At 40.5% G+C, this 23,662-nt stretch overlaps 1 protein-coding gene across 4 annotated transcripts in view; it reads left to right on the forward strand.

Annotated features, from left to right (window-relative positions):
- The window catches only part of CNNM2 (cyclin and CBS domain divalent metal cation transport mediator 2), a 147,345-nt gene that overhangs the window by 75,660 nt on the left and 48,023 nt on the right, over positions 1-23,662 (forward strand). The window contains exon 2 of one of the 4 annotated variants that reach the window (XR_009252558.1): positions 23,476-23,570. The exons of the other annotated variants lie outside the window; for them this stretch is intronic. The gene's annotated coding sequence lies outside the window, so the exon portion shown is untranslated. The remainder of the gene's footprint in view (positions 1-23,475; positions 23,571-23,662) is intronic. 4 annotated transcript variants of the gene reach the window in all.

Here is a 23,662-nt window from a genome sequence, read left to right on the forward strand (position 1 = left end):
AGACGTGGAGTGACTGCTCATGGGTACGGGTTTCTTTTTGGGGTGATACAGTTCTGGAATTACATCATGGTAATGGTTGGACAACTCTGAACATCCTAAAAGCCATTGAATTTTATACTTGAAGTGGACATGTATGTACAGTACGTGAATTATATTTGAGCAGCAAAAAAGGTAAGGTAGTCAAAAAATAATTTCATATTGTTAAGCTGTAGGTATCTTTTCATGTCAGTAACATATATTTCTGGTTAAATTTTTCTCCCAAACACTACAGAGCTCAACTTGAGGCACTGCAAACTTGTTCGCATTTTCTCTAGGCTAGGTGGGCTCATACTCTGCTTAGGAACTCTTTGAAATCTGGAAAACATTATGGTAATTTACAGAAGAAATTTTTTTAATTTGCCTGGTATGTAGGTGCCATAAACTAGCTTTGAGAATAAAGATGTTTTTATTGAGTTACAGTAAGAATTTAGTTTTAGAGGGGTGCCTGGGTGGGTAGGTCAGTTAAGTGTTGGATACTTGACTTTTGGCTCAGGTCATGATCTCATGGTCATGATCTCATGGTCATGAGATTGGGCTCTGTTGGGACTCTGCACTGATGGTATGGAGCCTGCTTGGGATATTTTCTCTGTCTCTTTCTGTCTGTCTCTGTCTCTTTCTCTCTGCTCCTCTCCCTCTGAAAAAAAATTTTTTTTTTTTTTTTTAAATGAACCATTTCAGAGCACCTGGGTGACTCAGTCGGTTAAGCGTCCAACTTTGACTCAGGTCATGATCTTCTGGTTCATGAGTTCGAGCCCCACATCGGGCTCCCTGTGGTCAGCACAGAGCCTGCTTCAGATCCTCTGTCCCTGTCTCTCTGCCTCTCCCCACCTCATGCTGTCTCCCTTTCAAAAATAAATAGTAAAATTGAAAATGAACCATTTCAAGACAGCAAAAGAAGAGTATTAAATGGAGCTTGGGGATGCCATGCAGCTCCATAGGTCACATACTCAGGAGGACAGTTCTACCGGTCACCACCATGTATACATTAGTTTTAAATTAAGAATACTAAATAGAAATTATTATTTTTTTTTTTTTAATTAGAAATCCTTAAAAGATTAAAAAACTTTGGGGCACCTGGGTGGCTCAGTCGGTTGAGCATCTGATTTTGGCTCAGGTCTTGATCTTAGAGTTAGTGAGTTTGAGCCCCATGTCTGGCTCTGTGCTGACAGACTGGAGCCTGAAGCCTGCTTCGGATTCTGCGTCTCCCTCTCTCTCTGCCCCTCCCCTGCTTATGTCCCTCCCCCTCCCCTCTCTCTCTCTCAAAATAAACATTAAAAAATTTTAAAAAACTTTTTTTTAAAATTTATTTTTAGAGCGTGAGCTGAGGGGAGAGAGGCAAGGAGAGAGTGTGTGCATCTTAGGCTCCAGGCTCAGCATGGAGCCTGACACGGGGCTCGATTCCATAAGCCTGGGATCATGAGCTGAAATCAAGAGTCAGATGCTCAACTGACTGACCCGTCCAGGTGCCCCTTAAAGGGATTTCTCAAGTGCCCACATTACACTTTCCTAACTGTAGGCTCTGAAATCGATATTCCCAACTTACAATACAGTTGACGATATTAGATAAACGCCAGTTTAGACAACCTGATACACTCAACTATGGAAACATTTTTGAGTGTTCGTAAAAATCTGACCAACTTCTAAAAATCTTAAGGACAATTTCATGTTGGCTTATGATATTTGAGTAGACTTTTAAAGATTGGGATTGAACCAGAAAAGGGCATTGCTCAGTAACTGGATTTGAGGGACAATATTTAAAGAAAAAAATTCCTTAGGGGAAAATCTATATATTAAGCTCAAAAAAGGTGCATGCTCTCGTTAGGGATGTGTGTCTATGTGTGTTTTACTTAATTTGTCAACTTTGAAATTCAGAAAAATGTACGATTCATTTAGTTTCCTATAGAGACTAATTTTAGGCATTAATAATGTTATACCTTCAATCAGAAATATAATTGATTGATGTTAAAAAGCAGAGTTTAATGATCTTTCTATATAAACTGTCAAGTTGCACCATTCTATGAATATGTAGATCTACTCAAATATTGGTTTCTAGAATAATTATTCAAATACACATATCTATAAATGAATAATTTTGTGATGTGACACTTCATGAGAATCAGACCTTCTAATAAAACTTAATTTTGGGAAAAAGTATGAAAGTTCATGGATGATTATTTTTCTGATCAATTTTAAAAACTAGTCTTGAAAAGTAATCCATATATTACTACACTGGTAAATTTTGTTTTTTTAACTTTTTAATGTTTATTTTTGAGAGACAGACAGAGCATGAGCTGGGAGGGCAGAGAGAGGGGGAGACACAGAATCTGAAGCAGGCTCCAGGCTCTGTGCTGTCAGCCCAGAGCCTGACAGGGGGCTCAAACTCAAAAACTGTGAGATCATGACCTGAGCCAAAGTCAGATGCTTAACCGACTGAGCCACCCAGGAACCCTCACACTGGTAAATTTTTTTGCAACATAGGTTGGCCTTAATAAGGTACTTTAACCCAGAAAGTTCTATTTCTAAGAATTTATCATAAAGAAGAAATGGGACAAGTTTACAAGGTAATTATAAAAATGTTTATTGCAGCATTGCTTTTAAGAGTGTGAAATTGGGATCCATACCATAGAGTTTTAATCAAGTCAATTACAGTGTATCCATAAAATGGAAATGGGTACACCATTAGAATGTTGTTGACTCTCCTGTACCAAAGAGTGGATTTAGACTATAGAAATTGAGAGAGGAAAAGAGGGGAAGAGAGCTAAATGTAAAAGGACTGGCAGGATCCAAACTTGAAAGTGGTAAGCTAAAGGATACTGTCTGTAATTAGTAGAAAATGAAAGCATAATTACATTACTCAAGGTTTTGAAGGTAACCCATAAAGAATTTACAAGTACTGATAAAAAGTTCACTGGGAGAAATAAAAAACATAGTATATTAGAAGAAAGGACTGGAGGGGTACCTGGGTGGTTCAGTCAGTTAAGCATCCGACTTGGGCTCAGGTCATTATCTTGCGGTTCGTGGGTTCGGGCCCTGTGTCAGGCTCTGTGCTGACAGCTCAGAGCCTGCTTTGGATTCTGTGTCTCCCTCTCTCCCTGCCCCTCCCAAGTCTCTTGCTCTCTTGCTTGCTCTCTCTCTCTCTCCCTTAAAAAAAGGGGAAAAAAAAAAAAAAAAAAAAGACTGGAGGTGGGAGGTGATGAAAATGGTCCAGAGTCCATTGAAGTCTACAGACTGTCTAAACGGGCTAGGTCAAGAAACTGTGACTAGAGCTGTTCACCTTTTTTGGAAGCTTACACTGTTTATGGCCATTCATCTCAAGGTATTTTGTTGTATCATCCATACAGCACACCTGTGTCAAGCTTTCTTGTTGTCATATGCAAACAGAAGAGATTGGAGTTTTTTTTGTTTTTTTTTTAAATGTTTTCTAATGTTTATTTTTGAGAGAGAGAGAGTGTGTGAGCTGGGGAGGGGCAGAGAGAGAGGGAGACACAGAATCTGAAGCAGGCTCCAGACTCTGAGCTGTCAACACGGAGCCCGACACAGGGCTCCAACTCACAGGACTGCAAAATCCTGACCTGAGCCGACATCGGACACTTAACCAACTGAGCCACCCAGGTGCCCCTGGAGTCTGTATTTTTAACAACTAGAGACACATGAAATGTAAGGATCTTTTTGAACTTCACTGATAAAGGTTATTTTAAAATCTTACAAATTTCCAAAAGAAATAGTTGGTGGAACCATTAGATATAGAAATAACTACAAAAGAAACTACTAAAAAGTGTTGGAACATTTTGGAAGAGACAAGAAGTTGTATAATCATATGTATTTCTTTGATTTAAAACAAAATTTAGGGGTGCCTGGGTGGCTCAGTTGGTCAAGTGTCTGACTTTGGCTCAGGTCATGATCTCACGGTCCGTGGGTTCGAGCTCCGCATCAAGCTCCGTGCTGACAGCTCAGAGCCTGGAGCCTGCTTCAGATTCTGTGTCTCCCTCTCTCTCTGCCCCAACCTCCATCACGCTCTGTCTCTATCTCTGAAAAATGAATAAACCTTAAATTTTAAAACAAAATTTAAAACTTTAATACTGTGTTGAAATAGGAAAAACTTTAATACTGTTGAAATAAGAAAATGTTCATATATATTCAAGTGGAAAATCTGTATTGCTAAATAATATATCTTCACTTTTTAAAAGTTTGTTTTGAGAGTAAGCATGAGAGTGTGAGTGGAGGAGGGGCAGAGAGAGAGGGAGAGTGAGAATCCCAAGCAGGCTCTGAGCTGTCAGCGCAGAGCCTATTGTGGGGCTGGATTTCACAAACCAGACTGAGATCATGACCTGAGCCAAAATCAAGAGTCGGATCCTTAACTGACTGAGCCACCCAGGTGACCGAGTGCTATGAATTCTTGTTAAGTTCTTTGTTTCTGTAATTTTTTCAACGTTTATTCATCTTTAATAGAGAGTGCAAGTAGGGGAGGGACAGAGAGAGAGAAGGAGACACAGAATCTGAAGCAGGCTTCAGGCTCTGAGCTATCAGCACAGAGCCCAACATGGGGCTCGAACCCACAAACTGAGATTGTGACCTAAGCTGAAGTCGGATGCTTACGTGACTGAGCCACCCAGGTGCCCCTAAATTCTTCTATAAATATACAAATGTGTGCTTTGCCCCTTTTTATCACATATGATGTCATATTGTATGCACATGGCTATGCCTTGCTTTTTTTCTCTCACACTGTCTTAGTTTTTTGTTGGTACATAAAAGAACGTCCTCATTCCTTTTTTTTTTTTTTTTTTTTTAACTGGTAGCACAGTATTTATTACATGGATGTATCCTAGTTGGTTTAACTTTCTATTAACGGATATTTAAGTTTTCAGACTTCTTCAAAAAATTTTTTTAATGTTCATTTTTGAGAGTGAGAGACAGAGCATGAGCAAGGGTGGGGCAGAGAGAGAGTGGGAGGCACAGAATCAGAAGCAGGCTCCAGACTTTGAGCTGTCAGCATGGAGCCCGACGCACAGCTTGAACTCACGGACCGTGAGAGCATGACCTCAGCTGAAGTCGGACACTCAACCAACTGAGCCACCCAGGCGCCCCAAGTTTTCAGACAGACTTTTGAATATTAATAATGATACAAAGAATTCCCTTGTTTACACCATCTTACATTTGCATAAGTTTACATGTAGGATAAGTTCCTGTAAGTACAATTCTTGAATCAAGGCATATCTGTGTTGGCAGTTTGGGTAGATTTGGCCAAATTGTCCTCCAATGAAGTTAAAATAGTTGACCCTTTAGCAATGCATGAGCGATTTTATGTTGTAATTTCTTAGATAACATTGACAATGTTTAAGAATTTCTGTGTGTGTCTACATGAGTGATCAACCTTGACAAGTGACCTTCATGTGGACAAGGATAAAGTATGTACTTCTTATCAGGAATAAGAGGTGAGATTTATTATAAACCATATTCTAGAAATAATAGTTGAGTGCAGTTTGGATAAAGTACTTGGCCTTGTGAGGAGGGAATGTGAAACCTAGCAGGGGAAGCATCCTAGTCATATATTAAAATCTTACATTGTTAAATCTGAAGTTTCAATTTTGGATGCAATAATCTAGGAAAACCATGACTGAGTTGGCAGAAGATAACTAGAATAGTTACAAGGATACTTGGGCTAAAAAAAAAAAAATATTCTTGTTTGGAAAAACAAATGACAACTAATGAGGGTGCAATGTGTTAACTAAATTTGATAAACTAAAAATAGGAATTTTTGATCATTCTGTCTCAGATATTTAGAATTTAGAGGCATATAAAACAGTGGCTTCATTTAAAAGAAGCCAATTCTACTTCTTGTGCTGAATCAAATTCCAGATGGATCAACTATAGGAAAATATACTTTTTTCAAAATTTTTTTTTTTAAGATTTTTATTTTTTATTTTTTAAGTAATCTCTACACACAACAGGGGGCTCAAACTCACAACTCCAAGACCAACTTTTGCATGTGCCACTGACTGAGCCAGCCAGGTGCCCCTCTCTGCATATTCTTGATTGGAGAGGGCCTTTCTGAGATTCTGTAAAATCCAGAATTCATGAAGATGGACAGACTAGGCTACAATCATAAAAGGCAACCAGATTAGAATAAATGTTCGCAAAGCAAATGATACATAAAATACTTAGAAAGCGCTCTTAGGGGCACCTGGGTGGCTCAGTCGGTTAAGCGTCCGAGACCCTTGATTTTGCCTCAGGTCATGATCTTATGGTTTCGTGAGATCCAGCCCTGCGTTGGGTTCTGTGCTGACAGCTCGGAGCCTGCTTGACATTCTCTTTCTTTTCTCTCTCTGCCCCTCCCTCATTTGCATGCTCTCTTGGTCTCACAAAAATAAATAAAAGCTTTTTTTTAAGTTTATTTTATTTTATTTTTTACAAAAGATAAGTGCAGGGTGCCTAGGTGGCTCAGTCAGTTGAGAGTCGGACTCTTTGGCTTAGGTCATGGTCCCAGGCTTGAGTGATCGAACCCCATAAGAGATTCTTTCCAGGCCCAACCCCTGCCCTGTCTCCTGTGTGCTTATGCTCTCTCTCAAATACATAGAAGCACACCAGTAGAAAACTAGAGGAGATGAACAAAAGAAATAAACCTACTGACCAAAGTCAATAAACCCGAAACTGTTAAATCTAACCTAGTAATGAAAACAAGACCTGTTTTATCCATTTCATTAAATGAAATGCAAAAATTGGCAAAATGCGATGTTCTGGGTATAGAAAAATAGACCTTGTCTTGTATTCTTTTTTTTTTTTTTTTTTTTTTTTTTTTAACATAGGCATTTGCTTTATTGCTTTAATTCACAACCTGGCTGAGTTACACTTGCTCTGGGAACCATAATTTTGAATTTCTGGACTTGAGTGCATCTTAACTATTCTCTTCATGAATGGAAAGTGGGGAAAAGAAAAGTGTCAGATGTAAAAGCCAGATACACAAATAGCTGTAAGAGAGAGTATGACTTAGTGTCACTTACCCAGAAGAAAAAGTACTGGGTTCTTTTGCTGCCTAGGGCATACGTATACCCAAAGTGTCTTTTTTTTTTTTTTTTTTTTTTTTTGCTGCAATTCTTTATTGGGACTTATTCTTAGAGGTAAGAATAAATTACCTAGAAATGGAAAACTGGAATACATTTTTTTAAAAAAACACCTAAAACGATTATACTTTATAAATAAAAACTAAATTTGGACTAGCCTAAGTGAAAGGTAAATTGTTGGAGAGGAAGCTTTCATAATGACATTTGATTTTATATGAAATTCAAATGATAAATCAACTGAGTCATTCAAATAAAAGTTTAGCTCATAATAATTTACCTTTAATAAACTGTCTGAAGAATTGTCATGGTACCATATCTAGGGAATACATTTAGTCCTTGTCTTGTATTCTTAAAAGCAGTTTGGTGCAATGTATATTAAACTCTAAAATCATCTATTTTAAACGTTCTCTAATTTAGATTTATTTATACTATTAATACATAGTATCTGAATTGTTTGCTTTGTAAAGTAAATTCCATCCAAATTCTTTCCTGAGGTAAGATGTTAATTTGTATGATAAAGACATTATGGGTGGGGCGGCGCCTGGGTGGCTCAGTCGGTTAAGCATCCGACTTCAGCTCCGGTCACGATCTTGTGGTTGCTAAGTTCGCGCTCCACATCGGGCTCTGTACTGACAGCTCAGAGCCTGGAGCCTGCTTCGGATTCTGTGTCGTCTCCTCTGTCTCTCTGCCCTTCCCCTGCTTGTACTCTGTCTCTTTATTACTCTCAAGAATAAATAAACGTTAAAAAAAAATCCTTAAAAATTAAAAAAAGACATTATTAGGGATCAATTTTATACACATTTTTAAGATGTAAATGTGAGGATACTTTTGCACTTTTTTGTGTAAGTTTAGATTGAAATGTATAGTTGTAGGTTTCAGATCCAAGGGTATTTTCATAAGTTTTCTGTGTTGGAGATGTTACATTTTTGAACTCAGAAATTTTCGTAGTTTCCAAATACTACATGAATCCTCCTTGAAGTTCCTGTTTTAAATTCTAGTCTCATTAAAAAAAAAAAAAATAGCTAAACAAAACCATAAAATCTTGCTCCTAGAGATACCACTATTAAATAATCTGGTATAAATGAATTTATTCAAAGTGAGTTAAATTGAGCTTTGAATACTAGGTTGAATCTTGAAAGTATTTTCTACCAGTAAGAATTATAGAATGAGAACCTCTGAAAATGAGTGCAAGTTCATTAATCCAAACTGAGCTGAGTAGACCACTGCGTGATACAGGTTATAGAATAATTTGTTATAATTGGGTTTTAGGAGAAAAAGACAGATGGCTTGAAACCTCTCTTTTTTTAAAATAAGTCTTCAATTGCAAAAAAAGGTTCTATTAATTTACCTATAAGTCAAACAGTTTACTGAAGTTCTGGAAACATTGAAGAATGTTCTAGAAAGGGCTCAGTATTTAATAACCTTTCACTGTGGGTCTTGCCAGTGTGGTATTATCTGTTGTAAATAAGAGTTTTAGGACCCTTTGGAGGGAAGAATTTCCATAGCCTTTCTGTTCTTGTTTTTCCTTCCCATTCTTTCTTCAAACATGAGAAGTACAATACAAAACAGTCTTTTCAGGCAGACTTCTCTACTGTTAGCTTGGAATGGAAGGGAGTTCTACGAAAGACTTCACTAAATTATATAGATAGCATAGCAAAATAACAGGGATTTTGGAATCACAACTAGAGTTCAGGTCTGTCTCTCTACTACTTACATATATATAACCTACATATATATTTATATATATACTGCCTACACACACATATACACATACTATATATATAACCTACATATACGCTTATATATATAATGCCTACACATACATATACACATACTATATGTGTGCTATATAATCTATATAATCTTTGGCCTTTAATTTCTTAGAAAATGAGGATGGTCCTATTCGTAAGGAGAAACGATTTGGGGTAAACTAGAGTCTTTGGAAGGGAGGACAGAAGCCCGCGGAATGTTCATTAGCCTTTTTAAGTCTGTTTTGTGACTTATAAAATGGAGTTAATCTCTTCTTCATGGGGTTCTCAGATAATGAAATCTGATACACGTAGTGCTTGGTATGCACAGGCACTCAATAATTGTGAATTATTGTTACTATTATTGCAGTCATGTGGTGTCTATTTATGGAATTACAGCCTCTTTGGCCTTATTCAGTATTCTAACGAAAGATGAATCTGCTAACCTGGTGGGTAGATAAAGCCTTTTGCTTTGAAAGGCTATTACTAGAAGCAAGCACAGGGTGTCTGCAATGAAGTGTGACTATTGGACAGCAAGAAAAATAGGGGTCTGAAGTAACAGCCCCTTATCCAAGCAGAAAACAGTCTGACGCAAGCAGTGCTTTCTAAATGGCTGTGAATGGAACAACCCGGCAGGAAATTTTTCCATCGAGACTACTAGTAATTACCCTAAGTGAGACTAAACTGGAAAATGTAAGAGCAATGGAAAATAAAAGAGTACCTGTATTCAATGGGTTAAGACTCTATTGTACTTTAATTCAGAAACAAACTTTGGTGGTTGGAAAAAGTTGAAGTAATTAATTCTACAGTAAATTGTGCTAGATTAAATTTATTGGGGAGAAATCTCAAATCCCCCCCCCCCCTTTTTTTAATGTTTGTGAGAGAGTGAACGAGGGAGGTGCAGACAGAGAAGGGAACAGGGGATCTGAAGCGGGCTCTGCATTGACAGGAGGCAGCCCGACCCGGGGCTCAAACTCACAGAACTGTGAGATCGTGACCTGAGCCGAAGTCGGACGCTCAAACAGCTGAACCATCCAGGCACCCTGGAATCTCAAATTCTGTATGCAGTCTCTAAATATAGATCTAGGGTCCACATTGAATCAGCTGCCACGAGCCAGTTCCAACTGGACTTCTCATCATATATTTTTGACCTTGAGAAATTCATAGAATAAGTTTTTAAAAATTCCAAGAAAATATTTTTTGATGGGATAAAAATTTTGGAGTTTTGTTTTTATGGGCCCTTTGATCTTTTCTCCCGCCGTTTATCATGTTGGTTCTCTTTATGCATTACAGTGTGCAACCCACAGACCAACAGCTAGAATTTTAGATGAGTCCATTAAATTCAGGCAATATTTGGGTACCTACGGAGTACCTGACAATGTGCTAAATGCCAAGAATATAGAGAGACAAATAGGACATGGTCTTGTCCTCAGGGCATTCATAGTCTTGTCAGGTGATAACAGCCAGTGATGAATATGATAGGCAGCATAGCTAATGTTTATAGAGCAACTTAAAATCTGCGTGACCATTGAAATGCTTTATATATGTTAACTCAATCCTCCCAAGGGCTTTGATGTAAGTACTATTACTTTGTTTTACCAATAAAGACCTTGAGGCCTAAAGCTTCTAGTAAGTTGCCCAAAGTGAGCTGGCAGGGCAGGAATTTCATTGTAAGCTCTCTGGTCCTGTTCTGCCAGGCAGCCCCGTGAGTTACTTCTGTTTTGGTCAGAGTTTAGCTTATTACAATTATGACTTCAAAAGCCTATTCTTTAAGCCTTTAAGACATACCCTACAGGGTTCCTGGGTGGCTCCGTAGGTTAAGTGTCCAATTCTTGATTTCGGTTCAAGTCATGATGATCTCGTGGTTGTGAGATAGAGCCCATTGGGTTCTGAGCCTGCTTGGGATGCTCTCTCTCCTTCTCTGCCCCTACCCTGTATGTGTGTACGCACAGGCTCTCTCTTAAAAACAAAAAACAAACAAACAAAAAAAAAACCCTACAAATATTTTGTGGATTTATATTTTGTTAATATTAAAGTCATTTGCTAGTACTTAAATTAATCCTATTAATACCATTTATGAATTTGATGAGAGTTCCTTAAACATTTCAAACCATACTTAGATATTTAATATATCTGATTTCTTCAAGTATTGCAAACTTCTAATAAATTTTTGGGGTATGGTTTTAATAAAGTCACAATCTCAAGAATTTTGAATAGTTTAAGAGCATACACTAGTGAGCATAATGGTTATAAAAGTTATTACTACTATAAATACAACTTAAACAAAAATGTTAGTTCTCTCTCTTCATCCAAGGGTTACAGCTTTATTTACCCAACCAAAATAGTTACTGTAGGGTTGTAGGTTGTAAATAAAGGTCTTGGGGGATCAATAATTATAGGCTTGGTGGGTTTTTTTTTTTTTTTTTTTTTTAAATTTTTTTTTCAACGTTTTTTATTTATTTTTGGACAGAGAGAGACACAGCATGAACGGGGGAGGGGCAGAGAGAGAGAGGGAGACACAGAATCGGAAACAGGCTCCAGGCTCCGAGCCGTCAGCCCAGAGCCCGACGCGGGGCTCGAACTCACGGACCGCGAGATCGTGACCTGGCTGAAGTCGGACGCTTAACCGACTGCGCCACCCAGGCGCCCCATGGTGGGTTTTTTTTAACAAATTTTTTAATGTTTATTTTTGAAGTCGAGAGAGAGCATGAGCAGGCGAGGGGCAGAGAGAGAGGGAGACACAATCTGAAGCAGGCTCCAAGCTCTGCTGTCAGCACAGAGCCTGGCATGGGGCTCTAACTCATGAACCTCGAGATCATGATGTAAGCCAAAGTTGGACGCTTAACCGACTGAGCCACCCAGGTGCCCCAATAATTCCAGGCTGGTTTTATTGGCATAAACCCCTTTAATAGTAATGGGATTGTTCATGCTTGCGCTTCTTTCTGTATGTTGTACTTACCCGATTTTTGACCACTGTGGCTTACCTACTTGAGAAGTGACAGGATTCTGCAGTCCTCACCCAGACCTTGCCTGGGCACCTTTCCTGTTTGATTTGCACGGGTGGAAGCTTGTCCTTTAGTCCTATGTCATAATTTGGGTTGATTGATAAAATTTAAATAAATATTTCGGAGAGTGAGGGAGAGAGTGCCCACAGGAGTAGGGGAGGGGCAGAGAGAGGAGGAGAGAGAAAATCCCAAGCAAGATCCACACTCAGCCCAGAGCTTGTCGCGGGGCTCCATGTTATGACTGGGAGATCATGACCTGAGCTGAAATCAAGAGTCTGATGCTTAACCAACTGAGCTACCCAGTCGCCCCTTGATGTAACATTTTAAATTAATATTGTTAGAAATTCAGGTGCATGGTAATCTTTTACCACAGGTCATCTCTAGCACAAAAAATATCTTTTATGTGAATTAAGAGAAAGATACCCCTGTAGGCAGATGACATAATGACAGAAAGGCTCCAGGTCAGCTAGGTAAGCCTGACTGGTGTTGAACCTCCACGTGCCCTCTTCACCACAGGTGTCCTACAGTTCAGAAGATTTGTCCCCCTTTTGAATATCATTAAGACTTCTGAATTCTCATGGAAACAATGGTTGGGTTGCCATTTGGCCCTTTAAACTGGCTCCTTTCTAGACTTTCTGGCAGAAACCAGCTATTGCAGTCCCATTTTGATTTCCGCCCTCCCCCACCCCCATCCCCACCCCCTCCAGACTAGAGTCAGATATTCTCTTTGGGGCCAGTATCTTTTGTGGCAGAGCAGTATTGGATACTATGGATATGGCAGAGATGTGATGGCACGTGACATTGTTCTGTTGCATTACTGATACCGCCCTTCAGAGACAAAGCTCTCAAAGATCTGTTTTTCTTGGGCCATGGTGTTTCCAGTTTAACTCGGACTTCATTAAATCTTGTATGATTCTAATTGAAAAGATTTTCTGTCTGTCTCCTATTTATCTTTCTTTGAATCTCCCTCTTACTCTTGAGCCAACAGCTGTTGCCCCTCTGTCCTATACATACAACATTTCCTTATCAACTTCGATATTTGCAGGCAGGCCAAACTCAGTAGTTATGTTAGGGCTGTCAAAACTTCGTCTGATGTCATTGGATGTGTCCCTTCTTAGAACCTGCTGCCTCAGCCAGGCTTTGTTTGTAATCCTCCTGCAGTGCCCACCCAACCAGCTGTCTCCTTTGTGCCCATGTCCCTAGTCTTTGCTTCTTCCTTTCTTTGGTTTTCTCTATCCCAAAACCCAAATCTCACTGCACCATGGATTTTTTGTTTAGTAGAATACTTTGTCAAATAATTGTATTTTCCGGTTCGGAAAGACAGGTGAAAAATAATGGGTGAATCTTCAAAATGCTTTTCTGTCCTCGAGGTTTTCTGTTAAACCTGATATTAAGTTGCCTTGGTGGAGTTGGGTGTTCAGGTGGCTCAGCTATATTTATAATGTTTGATTCCTTAAAATGCCTAGTAGGTACACAGATGGATGTTTTGTTTTCTTTTAGACTGTCACTTAGGCCTGAAATATTTTTTTTTTTTTTACACCGTTCTTGTCTGAATATCTTGATTATTGGAGGGGTGGGAAAAAATGGATCATTGTCTGTAGTAGACTGATGTTTAATGATGTATGGATGTTCAGTCAGTATTACTCAAGGATTAGGCCCCACTGTGTGCCAGACAGTGTTCTAGGCATGGAGGCTATGGTGTCCCTAAGATAATGTCCCTGCACTTGTGCGTTCTGTATCTAGGTGGGGAACAGACTAAGCGAATGCACGTGAAATAAAATATCATATCCTGATAAGTGTTGCATACAGCACAGAAAATGTGCATATGGACCATGGTACAGAGGAACTATTTTGGATAGGATGGGGCAGGACAGGTAACATTTGAGCAGAGACCTGAAAGAAATAGGGGAGTAAGTAACCTGAAGATCTAGAGTAGAATGGTCCACAAGTAGAAACAGGGATCCTTAGACAGGAATATATTTGCATACTTAAGGATCAGCCAAACCTTTCTAGAGAAAAGGAAGCCAGGCGAGGGATGGTGGGGGTTAAAGTCCCAAAGATCAGCAGGGGTTTGTAAGGCCTTGCAGATTGTGGTAAGGGGTTTGTTTTTAACTCTAGCTATGATAGGGGAGTGTTTTGGAGGGTTTCAAGCAGAGAAGTGACAGAATCTTAGTGACCTTTCTGAAAGATTACTTTGGTCATTCTGCAAGGGATAGATCATAGAAAGCAGGTGTAAGGCAGGAAGGCCAGTTAACCATTGTAGCAGTTCAGGTGAGCGAGAATGGTGACTGGCACCAAGGAGGTAGACGTGGTGAGAAGAGGTCAAATTCGGGATATTTTTCAGAGGAGTGGAAGTGAAAAGTTGAGGAGGAGGCCTAGGCTTTTGGTTTGAACAATTGGATGAATGTTGATACATCTCTTACCCCCCAATAAAGGAGGAACATAATTTGAGAATTTAATATAAAGCTTGATACACTTGGTATGTAGCCTGGGGAGGGATGTTAAGTAGGCAGTTGGATATGTAAATCTAGAATGCAGAGGAGTGACTGGGATGGGCATAAATAGGGGTCATCAGTGTATAGATGATATTTAAAACTTGGAGACTAAATGGGATCAGTACTCAAAACGAGTTAGTGACCAGGGAGAGGGGAGGAGTTCCAAGAATGAAGGTCCAGAGCTCTCTGACTTCAAGAGGTCACTGAAATGAGAGCAATTTGCAAAGGAGATTGAGGTGGTGTGGCCATTAAGGAGAAGAGCCAGGGAATTGTGGCGGAAGCCAAGTGAAGAGATTGTTTCAAGAAAGAAGTTTTCAAAATAAGATGAGGGCTAAGAATTGATCATTGGGTTTAGCCAAATGAGAGGTCATGGGAGGTCTTCATAAGTGGTTTCATTGGACAAGACTGACATGGAGCATGTTGAGGAAGAAATGGAGACCGTGGATGGAAACCATTCTTTCAGGGGTTTTTGCTACGAAGAGAAGTAAAGAAATGGAGTGATCGCAGAAAAGAGAGAGGGGATCTGGAGAAGTATTTTGGTTTTAAAGGTGGGAAGTATTTCAGGCTTTTAATGTGGTAATGGGAGTTGTCCACTAGAGGAGGAGAACACAGTGGCGGAGGGGACAGCCTTACCACAGCCTCACCTTTGTGGGCCCCCTCTAAACTGTGTGGAGCTGGCAGTCGGGGAAGGGTAGTTTTACCAGAAGGAATTATCCAACATTACATGAAAGATGAAACATTGGGAAGAACATGAAATATCTAACAGATAAATAACAATTATGTGTAATAGATACGTAACAATTAGGGCTACACAACATAGAACTACTATTTAGTCACTAAAAATCATTATGTTTGTGTATCAATATGTGGACATTTTTTAAGTTTAATTCCAGTATAGTTAACAGACAGTGTAATTTCAGGTATACAGTATAGTGATTCAGCACTTCCATACATCACCCACTGCTCATCACAGCAAGTACACTCCTTAATTCCCATCACCTGTTTCCCCATGCCCCCCCCCCCCCCACCACACCTCCCCTCTGGTAACCATCAGTTTGTTCTCTCTAGTTAAGAGTCTATGGGGCGCCCGGGAGGCTCACTCAGTTAAGTGTCTGACTCCTGTTTTGGACTCAGGTCATGATCTTAGGGTTGTGAGATTGAGCTGAGCATTGAGCCTGCTTGGGATTCTCTCTCTTTTCTCACTGACCTTCCCCTGCTCATGCATGTGCACTGTCTCAAAAAACAAAACAAAACAAAAAACTGTTTCTTGGTTTGTCTCTTTCCCCGCCCCCCCTTTGCTTGTTTCTTAAAGTCCACATGTGAGTGAAATCACAGGGTATGAGATCACGACCTGAGCTGACGTTAAGAGTCGGATGCTTAACTGAGTGAGCCACCGAGGTACCCCAAAAATGGGTCTATATTTTGGCTTTTTAATCCATTTTATTTCAAGTTTTCGGTTTATTTTTGCTTTTTTTCCCCCCGTTATTGGATAAATCCAGTATTTCCTTGGTTTGAAAGTTGTACATTCTACTTGTATTCTTTTGATAGCTGTCCTTAACTCCTAATTTGATTAATACACATACTTGTGTTTGTTTTTCCTATTGAAAACCTTTTTCCTATTTTAAACCATTAAATGTATGTATTGCCCCCAACATACTTCAGAAAAGACAGGTATCTTAGATGTATCTAAGATGTTTCCCCTTTCTTTCTACAACCCTTTCCCCTCTGTGCCCCATCACCCAATAAAAGTGCTTTGATTTCTAAGTAATTTTAGTTCTGGAATTGCTATGGATTTACTTTTTTTGTTTTGTACCTTACACAGTGGTAAACTGGTATTCCAGAATAGGTATTTCTTCTTTTTAGAATACTTCTAAGAAAGTCTTTGTGTGATAAATCTTCTGAGGCCTTGTATGCTTGAAACAGATTTATTTTACCCTTGTATTTAAATGGTAATTTAAGTATAAATTTTCAGTTTCGACGTTCTTCCCCCTCACACCAGCCCCCACCCTCATACCTTTGAAAATACCCCTCAGTTTCTTAGAACCAGCGTTGCTTTTGAGCAATCTGGAGTCGGTCTGATTCTTGGTTTGCCTTTATACATGATTGACTTTTTCTCTATATATAAACTCTTGGAGTTTTTCTTTCTTTTTTGTTACTTTTCATCTCATTACACTGTAACTAGTTGTAAAACCCACCTTCCGCCCGCCCCTGCTTTTCTGTTTCCTTTTTGAATCCTTTCAATCCAAAGCCCTGCATCTCTTTCTAAATCTGGGAGTTCTCAATTATTAGGTCGTTAGATATATCTCTCTTCATGTCCCCCACACCCGGGCCTCCTATTACACAGAGATGGTAATGCTTCCCCTTCAGTCCTCTACCGGTTAATGTTTCTTGAGTGCTCCCTCTTTTTTTCCCTTTCTGGTGTCTTCTAGGAGAGTTTCTTAACCGAGTCTTGTGCTGTGTAGCCTAGCTGTTGGGTTCTTGAATCTCAGCTCTTAGAATTCACATGCTGTTAACTCTACTTGGCTCTTACTGTCATACTACTTGTTCGTGCTACGTGTTTCCAGGTACGGAGTCCATCTTTGAAGCTCTTTACTAATCTACTCTTTTCCATACTGATCCATCAACTTGAGTTTGGGCTGATATGGATGGTTTGATTTTGTTTTTCTCTATAGCAATTGTGCCCCCGGGGCAGATTCATCTATTTGCCTAGGAGTTCTTTTTTTTCTGGGGCATTAGCCATCTGCTCTGTTGACACATCCCTGGACATCCCTGGCTTGTTGCCTCTGAGAAGTTTCTCTGACAATAGCCGTCACCCCACCTTGGCTGTGAAGGTGCGTAGGGAGTGGAAGGTGCACTTGGGGCTTTGCAGTTTTTTGTACCTATTATTTAACTGCTCCCCAGCCCGGCCCACTCGAGCGTACCACTGTAGTACTGAGCAGTGGTGAGCAGTGAGCATTGGGGGCAATCTAGAGAAAGCAACACCCCTAAAGAAACTGCTCCCCTACCCGGGCTTCTCCGTGGCACCTGCTCTGGGCAAGCAAGGGCCTCTCCTCCCAGCTGAAATCTGGCAGCCCTCTGTTGCCTAATGTTTTCTCACTGCTTCTATGTTTCGATAACCTGTCTCTGGAATCTCTACAATTGAGTTGGAAGCTCATCCTAGTTTGCCATCTTGTGGAAACTGTGTATAACACTTGAAAACATTAAAGGGAGGTTAAAAAGATAAGGATGGAAGTATATACATATTCCAGGGCTCTTTTTTTAAGTGTGTTTACTTGGGGAGAGAGTGAGAGCAGGGAAAGCAAGCACGTGGGGGGGGGGGGGAGAATCTCAAGCAGGCTCCACGCCCAGCACAGAGCCTGACGCAGGGCTTGGGCCCACCAACTGTGAGATCATGACCTGAGCCAAAGTCAGACGCTTAACCGACTGAGCCACCCAGGCGCCCCTCCAGGTCTCTGTTTTAATGATTACCTCTTCCACAACAACAAGCAATTTGGTTTTTTAGGTAAGATGATACATTTCACTTTAGTATTCTCATTTGAGTACTTATTTTTTGTTACAGTTTTTTTTAATGTTTATTTTGAGAGAGAGAGAGAGAGAGCGCGCAGGGGAGGAGCAGAGAGGGGTCCAGAGGATCCAAAGTGGGCTCTGTACTGACAGCAGAGAGCCCGATGCACAGCTCGAACTCACGAACTGTGCGATCCTAACCTGAGCTGAAGTCAGCCGCTTAACCAACTGAGCCACCCAGGTGCCCCTGAATACTTATTTTGAGCATTGGATTCTATTTAAACCAATCAAATATTTAATATGTATCTTCTATGTCTTGGGAACTGTTTTTCAGCTGTGAGAACACAGCAATAAACAAAGTGGACAAGAGTTCCTGCCTTTATGGAACTTATAGAAGACAATAAACAAGATAAAAATATAAAATAAAAACTATTTCTTAGTGAGTTGAATTTAACATGGGTTGTGGGCTAGCCAAGTAAATGAGGGGGAGTGAGAGGGACCTGGGAGTTTAGGGTCTAATTAAAATGACTGACAATAGAATGAACTAAAGCTAGATCGGGTGGGGAAAGTGGGCACGAGGGTGGTAGGCACAAGGGATTAGAAGTGAGGCAAAGGATTTTTGAAATTGGGGATGCTAACGGGAATGATCTAAAAAGATAGGAGGTGGTGGTTGGACAGTAGATGTTTGGAATTGAGATAATGGCAGGGTTGTAGTAATTGTGAATGTTGAGTTCAAGGGAGTAGCCGTGGAAGAAAGTGACTATAAGAACAGTGTACAATAAGAATGTTGGAAGAGAGACCTCTGTTTGTGCCTGTGAAATTGAGTAGTGGGGATGAGATATACCCTCCATCCCTAAACAAGCAGAAATCTGTAGCAGGTATATTGAAGTAACCATTTTCAGATGTTGGACAATGGGCAATGAAGGAAAATGATCCCTGAGAGAAGGTGAGCCCTGTGATTGCCCCGGCTTATTACCTGGAGGTCCTAGTACAAGGAGGGGCAACCTAAACAGAGCCTGGCAGTCTCCTTGAGTTGGAGACAGAGTTGAGAGTTTAGGGAGATCAAAGAGATAGGAATTTATAGAATATTGGAGAAGAGAGAGAGCTCCAGAGATCTGCCAGTGTTTCTTCCGAGTCTTCGGTAGAGTATGAGATGTATCTGTGTGAGGAAGCCGCTCAGGGCTGGTGAAAAATGAGGGATGGCCTTGGAGTCCTGGGCTTCCTGTGGTGACTGGCATAAAGGACATGATGGAATTAGTCCTGCTGGTTTCCAGGCAGACAGTGGTGGAGAAGCTGTGAATATTGTGTGCAGAAAGGGCACAGGGGCAAAAAGGGGCAGAAAGAGGGAGCATCTTGCCAAAACACTCAGAGTTCTGGAGTTCCCACTTGACCTTGATGATGGAGGAGGTCTGCAGGGGGATTGTCCCACTGTAAGGGTTACCGTTCTCCCTTAACTCCTGCTAAGGGATGCGTGGAGTCCTGTGAGGGGTTGGACTTAACACCGTTGAACCTCCAAGAATCATGTTAATGTTCTCCTTTTCCTAGACACTTTTTTTCCCCCAGAAGAATACACCCCTAATTGATGGCTTCAAAACAGGATTCATTTAACAAAATGTGTTTTCCAGCAAATTTACAGAAGACATCGGTTCCTTTAAGAATCACTTCCATTGTTTATATGTACATATGTGTTAGTGTGTGTGTGTGTGTGTATAACACATCCATATTCTAGTAGTAATTTCAGCCTACAGATCATTGCCTAAGGTAAATTCCGAGTAAAGGAGACTTTCCGAGGCCCAATTAGAACTTCTCGAGGTTGGAATGATCCATTCATCTCTGTGTTCCTTGGCCCACATTACATGGGCACTCGGTAAAGATTTGTTGAGTAAATGTATTTCAAGTGAAATGTGGCATTGTGGGTGATTGAAGCCTTCCTGTGAGTTTTGTCGTGGGTACTGAGGCCGCCAAGCTTGTGACTTCTGCATATACAGGCTTGTGAGACCAAGCTAGGTTGCCAGCCAGGCGGGTGGGCTGAGTTGGAACCTTTCTTACTGGGTTTGTGGGAGGGGCTGGGAAATTTTTCTGTGAGGAGTGACAGGGAAGAATGCCTGACTGTGCACATGTCCAGGTAGTGGCTTAAAGTAAGAAAAGCAGAGTACTTTCTGAGACTCGTGTCCTAAAATTGAGACCTTTTAATTTTATTTGTATTTTGAATAAGTAATATGTTCACATTCTTAAAAACCTAAAAGGCTCAAAACTGAAGTGGTCCCCTCCCACCCCTGTCTGCAAGTTGCCTAGCCATTCAGTTCCCCCTTCCTAGAGGCAATCATGGTGTGACTTTTTTTTTTTCTTCTTACAGTTTATTATGTATTTTGAGAGAGTGAGAAAGAGAGGCCAAGGAAGGAGAGAGAGAGAGAGAGAGAGAGAGAGAGAGAGAGAGAGAATCCCAAGCAGGCTCCACACTGTCAATGCAGAGCCCGATGTGGGGCTCGAACTCACAAACTGGGAGATCATGACCTGAGCTGAAACCAAAAGTTGGACGCTTTAACCCACTGAGCCACCCCGGCACCCCCATGGTATGATTTCTTAAAAGAGGAGATGACCTTTTAGATGATGGATCAGGTTAGGAAATAATGACAGGAGGTTCTTAGTAAGTCACTATTGTATGCCAAGCATTGTGCTGAATATTTTATATAGAATTTGTTTCATCTTCATACCAGTCCTTTGAGGAAGGTGCTGTTGTACTTTGTCTTCTGTGCTCAAACCTCTTCCTGCCCCATCTTTGTCAGCCGATTTAAACTTTGCTTCTTTGTTTTTTGCAGACCATCTTTTTCTCTCCCGTTACAGCTGAAACGTCCCTCTGTTATGATCTGGATCCAGTGATGTGTTGGAACTGGCTCCTATCAGCTTGAAAGACTGATTGTATTCTCTTTCCAACTCTGTGTTCAGTTCATTCTGGTAGTAACTTGGACTCAGTCGTAGTAGGAATATTTACACCATGGTAACTGGCAAATGCTACAAATCAGAGCTGTTTTTTCCAGAGAACTAGTTGTTAAACATTTATCAACACACCACCGGATCCCCTCCCCCTCTTAACTCTGTTGTTTAATGAGCCAACTAAAGGTAACTGAAGGATGGAATCTTTAAAAACCACATAGACAGGGGCGCCTGGGTGGCGCAGTCGGTTAAGCGTCCGACTTCAGCCAGGTCACGATCTCGCGGTCCGTGAGTTCGAGCCCCGCGTCAGGCTCTGGGCTGATGGCTCGGAGCCTGGAGCCTGTTTCCGATTCTGTGTCTCCCTCTCTCTCTGCCCCTCCCCCGTTCATGCTCTGTCTCTCTCTGTCCCAAAAAGTAAATAAAAAACGTTGAAAAAAAAAATAAAAAAAAAAATAAAAACCACATAGACATACCTTAAATACACGATTTCAAAAACACTTGCAGTCATGTGGCAAACTGTTTAAAACTTCCGATTATGAAGATGTTCAAAAATGCAAAAAAGTCAAAAAGCTAGTATAATGAATATTCATATACCTAATTCCTAGATTTGATAGTTCTTAATGTGATTTTTTTTTTTTCCTGAACCATTTCAAGGTAAATTGCAGACATCACGGCACTTCCCTCTGAAACGTTCAGCGTACTTGTCCTGCATGATCCTAATTCCATCATCACTAAGAAGTTTGTGGTTCTCCAAAGTCATTTTCTATCTAGTCCATATTCGTAGTTTTCCAATGGTCAGTTTTCAAAAAGCTGACAACTTAGTTTTTTCTGACAAGGATTCAATCAAGATTTGTGTATTGGATTTGGTGGTTCTTTTTTCTCTTCTAAGCTAGAAAAACCCTCTCCCTCTGACTAGTTTTCTCATGATATTGACTGCCTTTTTGTGTAAGTTACAAACATACACAAAAGTAGAGAAAATAGGCAATGAACCACAGCATAGCCAACACCAATTTGGTAACTGTCAAGATTTTGCCACATAAGCTTCATTAATCTTTTTCCTTTGCTGTAGTATTTTAAAAACAAATTCAAGACATCCTGTTGTTTGACCCCCTGGTAACTCTAAAAGAGACGTTTTCCTACGTCACCAAATTGTTTATTCAAATAACACCAAACAAAATGAATGACGACATTGACTTTTTAAAGAAAGCAGTCTAGTTCTTTGGTCGTGTCCTACATTTTGGGTTTCTATGATTGTTTCCTCATGATAGCATTTCATCTCTCTATCCTGTATTTCCTCTACACCGGAAATGGGATTCGAATTTTTGATTAAGTACTTTTGGCAGAAATACTTCATAGAGGATGAAATGTACTTCAGAGCGTATCACATCAGGTAGCACATGAAGTCTGATTTTCCACTATTAATGATGTTAAATTTGATCACTGCCCGTGGTCTCCATTGTAAACCTAGGTTCTCCCCTTTGGGATTAGCAGTAATCCTCAGAGCAGTGCTTTGGCACCACATGAATCTTCTGTTCTCCATCAACCTTTCCCTTAATGGTTTGAGCAGCCATTACTGTTCTTTGCCTGAGTTAATTTATTGCAGCAGGCATTGGAAAATAGTATTGCTGTTTTTCTGATACAGATCCAGGGCATTTTCTTTTGAGCGTGGGTTCACTGATTGGTGTTTCCTGTGATAACGTATGAAGCTCATCCATGATTTATCTTCCCTAACTTCTTTAAATCTTCTCTAAACTTCAGTTTTCTTTTTTTCAGTAGACAAACGATAAAAAGCATTGTTGCAGCCATCCTAGTGCAGAATCTTCGTAGAGTATTCCTCATGTTCACAGTTGATCATAGTTGCCATAGAAACAACAACTCTTTATTGTCATCAGCTTCTATAATTTTTAAGTTACATAGGTGTGGCGTCAAGTACAGATATCATAAATAGGTTTGGGAACAAAAATACCCAATTCTTAGTAGACCTTCTTCTTAATCTATGGGAGCAGAGGAGGTAGAGTCCTCGATGGTAACCTATGAGCCCAAAGCATTCAGTGTGCTGGAGTCCTTGGTCCGTGTGTTTCACAGGGAGAATGGAGTGTGTCCATTCATCAGCAAGTTGTTACACAGAGGTCAGCTTAAGGGAGGGTCTACCATATTGGAATTGTACTTGCCTTGTCTTCCCCACCTGACTTCCGGTTCCTTGACCGTAACGTCTTATTTATATGTGTTTTTTTGTCTTAATCCCTAGTGCTCAGTACGGTGCCTAGCATATAATGAGTGCTCAGTAAAAATATTTGATGAACGAATCCATGACCTGCACCAGAGGGGACCGCAAGTGAATTCAGATCTTAAACATCGTAATCTTGGCATTATCTTTGCAAATGTCAGGGTTGGTGTGGTCGTTGCATATAACTTGGTCTTTCGTTGGTGTTTCCGCTTCTCATTCCCTCAGTCTCTGAGCCTTTCTCTGCTCTGTGCCAGCTTCTTTGACTTTATTGTGTATTGCAAGCCACCTGTGTTTATTATCATTCCAGTTTCCTGACAAAGATGCAAAAAGTGCGCGACGGTCTTGCTGCAGTGGTCCTATGCACAAGGCGAGAGGAGACTCCGAGTAAAATACAAAGTAGTTCCTTAGTTCTCTAACCTAGAGTTTAACCAATCCCAGGAACTGAAGTCTTCTGTTTCTTCACAGAGGAAATATGACAAAGGCAGTGGCTGTACAAGCTTCCTTCATGGGCCGCCCTCCCCACTGCCTCATCCAGTAAGCGGGAGCAACTACTTCTAGAGGTGAGAGGGGAGGGAGGACAACCTCCGTAACCCATGTGATCCACCTAGCTGCACAATCTCGGTTTCGAGAAACAGTGAACAATGGGTAGAGT

The sequence above is a fragment of the Neofelis nebulosa genome, chromosome 13, assembly GCF_028018385.1.
Source record: "Neofelis nebulosa isolate mNeoNeb1 chromosome 13, mNeoNeb1.pri, whole genome shotgun sequence".
In the NCBI taxonomy this organism is placed as follows: Eukaryota; Metazoa; Chordata; class Mammalia; order Carnivora; family Felidae; genus Neofelis; species Neofelis nebulosa.